This window comes from Oncorhynchus tshawytscha, unplaced genomic scaffold, assembly GCF_018296145.1.
Source record: "Oncorhynchus tshawytscha isolate Ot180627B unplaced genomic scaffold, Otsh_v2.0 Un_contig_5398_pilon_pilon, whole genome shotgun sequence".
Classification (NCBI taxonomy): Eukaryota; Metazoa; Chordata; class Actinopteri; order Salmoniformes; family Salmonidae; genus Oncorhynchus; species Oncorhynchus tshawytscha.
The window spans coordinates 7,132-15,176 of NW_024608742.1; positions in this window are offsets into that span (position 1 = coordinate 7,132).

Here is an 8,045-nt window from a genome sequence, read left to right on the forward strand (position 1 = left end):
CCTGAGCTTCCTCTCACTCCTGAGCTTCCTCTCACTCCTGAGCTTCCTCTCACTCCTGAGCTTCCTCTCCTCACTCCCTGAGCTTTCTCTCACTCCCGAGCTTCCCCTCAGTCCCGAGCTGCCTCGGTCCCGAGCTGTCCTTCAGTCCCGATCTGCTCCTCAGTCCAGTGGGGTTCTGGGTGGGGACTACTAGGCCATGGTCGGCGGCGAGGGTGGACTATCCAGGGACGAAGGGAGAGGGGACTAAGACATTAAAGGAGTGGGGTCCACGCCCCGCGCCGGAGCCGCCACCATGGACAGACGCCCACCCGGACCCTCCCTATTGTTTTGAGGTGCGTTCGGGAGTCCGCACCTTAGGGGGTTCTGTCACGCCCTGGTCAAAGTATTTTTGTGTTTATCTTTATGTATTTGGTCAGGCCAGGGTGTGGCATGGGGTTTTTGTAATTGTGGTGTGTTTGTCTTGGGGTTTTGGTGGTATTGGGATTGTAGCTTAGTGGGTTGTCTAGCAAGGTCTATGGCTGTCTGGAGTGGTTCTCAATCAGAGGCAGGTGCTTATCGTTGTCTCTGATTGGGAACCATATTTAGGCAGCCATATTCTTTGAGTTTGTCGTGGGTGATTGTCCTTAGTGTCTTACTTGTACTCTGTTAGTTTGCACACGCTGCAGTTTGGTCCGACGTCTCATCTCCGAAAATCACATATAGCCACACGTTAGATACCAGACAATCTAGCCATCTGTATTATCTAGTATATTTACACATGTCGTATCTGTGATTATCTGTTATATTTACACATGTCGTATCTGTATTATCTAGTTATATTTACACATGTCGATATCTGTATTATCAGTTATCTGTATTATCTAGTTGTATTTACACATGTCAGATATCTGTCGTATCTAGTTATATCTACACACGTCAGACCAGCGTATCTGTCAGTTATCTGTATCATCTAGTTGTATTTGCTGCCACGCCGATACCCAGTAGCATCTAGTCACATTTACATGTCAGACATCTGTATCATCTAGTTATCTGTATCATCTCAGCCATATTTCACACGCGTCAGATATCTGTATTACGTGTTGAGTATTTCCACACATGTCAGACATCTGTATTATCTAGTTATATTTACACTACTGCTCAGACATCTGTATCATCTAGTCATATTTCACATGCATGTCAGACATCCAGCCATTATCTAGTTAGATTTCACACATGTGTTTATCTGCATCATCTAGCTATATTTCACACATGTCAGACCTGTATTATATAGTTATATTTCACACGTTAGGATACCTGTGGCTAATCTAGTTATCTCGTATTATCTAGTTATATTTTACACATGTCGTACACTGTATTATCTAGTTATATTTATTACACGTCGTATCTGCATATCTAAAGTTTATTTACACACGGGTTATCTGGCCATCTGTGTCATCTGCAATACCCAGTTATATTATCACGCTCTGAGTTTGCGTTTCATTCATGTATTTAACAGGCCGTTTTGTAATTGCGGTGTGTTGCATTAGACGAATAGTGGGTTGTTCATGTTCACCGAGGTAGAAGACGCTGTCTCCGATTGGGAATCATACTAGGCAGCCGTTTGAAACGTGGGCGCATTTCAGGCTCTTCAAAGGTTGCACTGTGATAGTTGCTCTCGGCTTCATTTGCGCCATTGTTTTGTGTTTAGTGTTTAGTTATCGCAGCCACGCTTTGTTTGGTCGTCAGGACGCATCGCTGTAGCTTGTTCGACTCTTCATCACTAGAAAATCGCTACAGAATCACCCACCACCAACGGAAATACGGCGCAGTCAATATCGTAAGAGAGCAGGCAACAGCGCAACAGCGGCCATCGAGATTGGGACACGATATTGACGGCAAGTGCCGCCACACGGGGTGAACCATGGACTTCCACAACAGTGAGGCACTTGTGATGCAGAGGCAGTCGAGTAGAGAGCCGGCATACGGGAACATTTGCCATGCTGGTCTGAGTCGCCCCGGGCCTTCTAGCCACAGGCAGGCTGCCAGGCAACCCCTGTGTCGGGCTGGGAGAGACGGCAGGCAATGTGCCATACAGGAGCGCATCTGCAACAGGTGTACTTCAGCTCTTTCAGCACGCCGAAGAGGCAGGCTGGCAAGGCCCAGCCGCACGGTCCGGTTCATCCAGCACCACCTTCCACACCCCAGCCCCGCTCTCGCACAGCTTCAGGCAACTCGATCCAGCATCACTGTTTCCAGCACCACCACCAGGCCTCTCAGTGTGCTCCGCCAGCAGAGCCTTCTTCATGCCAAAATGCTTTCTTCCCGCTGTTCAGTTTGTGCCAGAGCCATCCTTCCGCTCAGCCTGGGACTTCCTGCCAGCTAGCGCAGCCAGAGCCGCCCGGATCTCCCGCCATCCAGCTGTTGGGAGCCTCACCCGCCCCAGCGCGGTGGACCCCCGCCGCAGCCAGCCTTCCTCCCAGCTGGGCTGAGTGCCCCGCATTTAGGTGCCAGAGCTGCCAGTTCAGAGCAGCCAGAGCTGTCAGCAGGGAGGTGCCAGAGCTGCTGCCTCGTACGAAGCAGCCGTCTGCATGCGGCCAGAGCACAGCCCCTGATGGGAGCAGCCAGAGCTGCCGCCTGACATGAGTGCTCGAGCCAGCCTGCATGAGCTGCCAGTTCACATGGAGCCAGAGCCGCCAGTCGGTGAAAGCAGCCAGAGCCAGCCAGTCCGCGGGAATGTCAGAGCTGCCAGAGCTGCCAGTCTGTGCATGAAGCAGCCCTGCTGCAAGCTGCATGTAGCCGTCAGCGTAGCAGCCGTCTGCCACAGGCAGAGCTGTGGCTCTGCATGAAGGCCGCCGCTGCTGCCAGTCTGCGCATGAGCTGCTGCAGCGCCAGAGATGGGGAGCCTGCAGCAGCGGAGCGGCCAGCCCGCATGGAGCGGCCAGCTCACGCCAGCCCGCATGGCTGGCACAGCCCAGCAGGGAGCTGCCAGTTCAGCAGCGAGCCGCTGCCTGCAGATGTTAGTTCGACACGAGCTGCTGGCCGGCGAGCGTCGCCCGCGGCTGGTCGCAGATGCCGGCCTAGATGCGAGTCAGTGCTGGCGCTCAGAGCCAGCTCAGCCTGCGCGGGAGCCGCAGCCGGCAGCGCCGTCATGCTCGGCTGCCGCCAGCCTGCCCAGCGCCAGTCTGCCCAGCGCCGCCAGTCTTGCCCAGCTCGCCAGATCTGCCAGTTCAAGCCCAGCGCTAGACTGCCAGTCAGCCAGACTCTTCCAGATCTGCCAGTCAACCAGACTCTTCCAGATCTGCCAGTCAGCCAGACCCAGATCTGCCAGTCAGCCAGACTCTTCCAGATCTGCCAGTCAACCAGACTCTTCCAGATCTGCCAGTCAACCAGACTTTCCAGATCTGCCAGTCAACCAGACTCTTCCAGATCTGCCAGTCAACCAGACTCTTCTTCCAGATCTGCCAGTCAACCAGACTCTTCCAGATCTGCCAGTCAACCAGACTCTTCCAGATTCGCTAGTCAACCAGACTCTTCCAGATCTGCCAGTCAACCAGACTCTTTCCAGATCTGCCACGTCAGCCAGGATCGCCAGCAGCCAGATCTGCTGAAATCACTGAAGCCAGGCCAGGAGCTGCAGACATACCTGCCTGAGCCTCACTTCCTGAGTCACTGAGCCTCACCTGAGCCTGCCTCCTTCACTCCTGAGCTTCCTCACTCCTGAGCTTCCTCACTCACCCTGAGCCTCACTCCTGAGCTCTCACCCTGAGCTCACTCCTGAAAGCTCTTCACTGCTAACCTTTTTCAGTCCAGTAGCCTGGGTGGGGGACACAGCCATGGTCGGCGGCGAGGGCGGGACTATTTCAGGCGAGGAGCAGGACTAAGACAGGAGTGGGTTCATGCCCGCGCTGGAGCCGCCATTCACCTTCGACCTCCCTATTGTGCGCAGCGTGGGACCCCATCTGGGTTTCTGTCACGCCCCGGTCAAAGTATGCCTGGTGTTTATCTTTATGTATTTATCAGGCCAGGGCGTGGCATGGGCTTTTACTGTGGTGTTTGTCTTGCCTGGTATTGGGGATTCTGCTTAGCGGGGTTGCCTGTACCCATACACTGGAGGGTTCACCCAGGCAGGTTACTCGTCCTGATTGAATTACATTTAGGCAGCCATAGCTGAGAGTTTGTCGCAAGACTTCAGGCCTCTGTTGCCTGCACTAGATGCTGTGGCTGCTTCATTTGCTCACGCTTGTTTGTCAAATAGACTCACGCTGCAAGACCGACTCTTCTCATCACCACTCAGAAAATCGTTAAAGATATATTTACACGTTAGATACCAGTTACCCATATTCGTATTATCTATATTTTACACATGTCGTATCGTTATCTAAGAAGCTTACACATGTTAGATATTTCAGTGTTATTTCCAGTTATATTTACATGTTTGTTATCTGTGTCACTAGTTATACATGCGTGTACTTACGGCGGGTGTATTACGCAGCTTACAAAGCGTCACTGGTTTTCATTTCGAGAACATACTTCAGCAAGGCTCTTCAGAGCTAAATTGTAACACTCTGTGAACATAGAACGGTTGCGCTCTTAGATGTTCGGTAAATACCTGTGAACACAGGGCCTTAGATGTTCGGTAACACTCCAGAACAGCAGAACACAGTTCAGAGGTTCAGTACGCAGAACACAGTCTCTCAGAGAAAGTTCGGTAATACTAGAACACAGAGAGCAACACTTCCAACACAGGTTCAGATAATTGGTACCAGAACATAGAACACAGGCTTTCAGAGTAGTTCGGCACCTGAACACAGGTTCGAGAGTCAACACTCTAACACAGGTCTTCGTATTGGTAACACCTAGAACACAGACCTTCAGATGTCTGCAACACTCTAACACAGTGGTAACACATGTGAACGAGAACACAACAGCCTGAGGTGCTGCCTGTGAACATCCTGACTTCTGCACACACTGGTTATAATATAGTGTGCTGTGATGTCTGGTTATAATGCATCATAGTAAAGATATATTTGTATCATATAAAATATAGTACTGGTTATGACACTATAGTGCCATACTAATGTAAACATAGTGTTAGCTATAGCCTGTAATATCATAGTGCCATATACCTGGTCGTAGTGTTAGTTATACCTATTATAATGACAGTGTTACATACTGGTTATAATGTATCGTAGTGTTATACCTGGTTATAATGTATCATAGTACATATACTGGTTGTAGTAAACATATAAAGAGTACCTGGTTATAATGTATCATAGCAAATGTTATACTCGCTCGTAATACATCATAGTGTGACATTTCCGTTATGATCGCAGTGTTGCCATACTGGTTATACGTACCATAGCGCCAAAGCTGCTCGTACAGCATCACAGTGTTATTCCGGTTATAATGGTCATGCGCCGTTAAGGCCTGGTTGTAATGCATGGTGACATTGTGCCGCTGTCACGCATGCTGCAACCAGAGAGCCCTTCCTGAATCACAGGCGTTACCGTCCACTGTCTCCGCCCGTAGTAACCAGGATGTAATTCTCTATTGAGGGGACGATATTTTTGACTGCAGGCAGTATGTTACGACTCATTGCTTTATCTTGTGTGTGTGTGTGTGAGGCTCAGTGTGTGACCACAAATACAGCTTATCTCATCCGGCCTTCCAGTGAGTCCCATGTCACACATGCTCCTTTCCATATATTCAGAGACACCTACACACACACAGCCATATTACTTGTCGCTACCTCTGAAGAGTTCATCCATTTATCACTGATGTGTGTGTGTGTGTGTGTGTGTGTGTGTGTGTGTGTAATACTGTTAGTTCCATTTGAGGTGCCCTGACTGGTAGGAGGAAATATTTCCGCCAGCCTGCACAACCAACACAGCACAATCAGAGCAAGAGTCAGAGAGGAGACCTGTGATTGGTTGAGACAGCAGACTGATTTATATTGTGAGCCTGTGTGTACAGCACAGCCTCAGTTTCATGTTGTCATTCTTTCCGTACAGCAGCCAGGCATTATGCTGGTCAATTGGCTGGGTTAATACACGCTTGACATATTTGTCATCAATACAGTTAATACTACGCCTACAGGCCTGTCAATCAACACCACAGCCATCACAGCCAATACACGCTTGCTAGCCCTACACAATAATTACAAGAATACGCTTGCTATACTACTTCATCAATATCAAATGTTAATACGCTTGCTAGCCCTAAGTCATGAATACACAGCATCATTAATGCCTGGGTTAGCAGCATGTCAATGTCAATCACACGCCTACACCACAGCCAACACAGAGCGGCAGGTGTGCAGACAAGCAGGATTGACTTAGCAGACAGACATGATATATCCTGACGGCGTGAGGGTTTGCAGACAGGTTAGCAATTTGGTAGGGATCAGATTTCAGACAGACAGAGCAGACAGACATCCTGGACTGCAGTGGTGGGTTATGGATACAGCAGGGCGGGACCCAGACTGTTAAGACAGACAGACAGAGCAGACAGACATCCGGACTGCAGAGGCCTCACAGGTTAGGTACCTGCAGCACCCAGACCAGAGCACGCATCGCACAGGCTAGCACATCCTGATCGGCAGTGAGTGGTCATAGATATGTTAGGTACTGGTGTGACCCAGACTACAGCATTAGGTTCTGGGCTATATGACTCAGGATCAGAGCACAGATGACAGACAGACAGACAGACAGACAGAGACAGACAGACAGACAGACAGACACAGACAGAGCAGACAGGCTTTGTGAGGCAGGTGCCCTGCAGTGATTGTGACCGACAGAGACATCCGACTCCGGGTAGTGGGTTCTATTATAGTTTTGGTAGTGATCATAGACAGAGCAGCACAAGTAGGCATTGCAGCATAACATCCTGTCAGGAGTGGTTCTGTAGGTGGGACTGCACCAGTATACACGCACGTAATGGTAGTGGCATCTCACCGGTGGTGGTGCTCCCATGCCAGCAGCCTGGGTGTGGACCCAGACTGTGGTTGGCACAGCGCCTGTTCCCAGATAATAGGTACCTGGTAGTGACCAGATCAGTACGCACAGACAGCGAACATCCAATGGGTAGAAATTTCAGATGGGCGCCTGCACAGACAGACAGGTGCAACATCCCACCGGTGTGAGGCCCCAGACAGCAGGCGCCTGCGCGGGACCCAGAGCCCCAGAGCAGCACAGACAGGCACATCTCACCGGTGGGTGCTCCCAGATGCTGGATTCCAGACAGAGCAGACAGACAGACAGGTATAACACCTGACCGGTGTGAGGTCTGCATTTAGTGGCCTACGCCCAGCAGAGGGTTTCGCACGTTACGGAACCAGCCGACAGTAGCCCAGCCCTCCGACAATGTCCCTGAGGAGGTCAGAGTAAGACATGGACTGGCCCCATACTCAGTCAGACAGAGTAGCCTCCAGCCTTCCTCTGACAATGTCCCCAGAGGTTGTGAGGGTCGCGTCAGACATACTGGTCCTTCATAACAGTCGTGAGGTTTCAGCTCTCTGACAACTGTCCCTGAGGTCAGAGGCGATATACACCAACCCTATAACAAAGCTCAGGACAAAGAGTGCCTCTCCAGCCTCTCTGACAACTGTCCCTAGAGGCTGAGGTCAGAGGTCGATACATCTGCCCTATAACAGTCAGACAGAGGCCTCCAGCTCGACACCAACCCTAGAGGTTAGAGGTCAGAGGTCAGATATAGCACCAATCCAACAGTCGTACGGCAGGCCTGCCTCTGACAACCGTCCTGAGGCCAGACAGAGGTCAGACACACCTGGCCCTCATAATGTCGTGGATGGAGGCCTCTCCAGCTCCTGACAACTGTCCCTAGATTAGGAGGTCAGGAGGTCGACATACAGACCAACAGTCGTGCAGAGTGCTCCAGTTCTCTGACAACTGTCCCCAGAGGTCAGATATAAGACTCACCCTATAATGTCAGCTCCAGCCTTCCGACACCTGAGGCCAGAGGTCAGAGGTCAGACAGCATCTGTCCTCTATAACAGTCAGGATGCTCAGCCCTCCTCTGACAACTGTCCCCAGAGGTTGAGGTCGAGG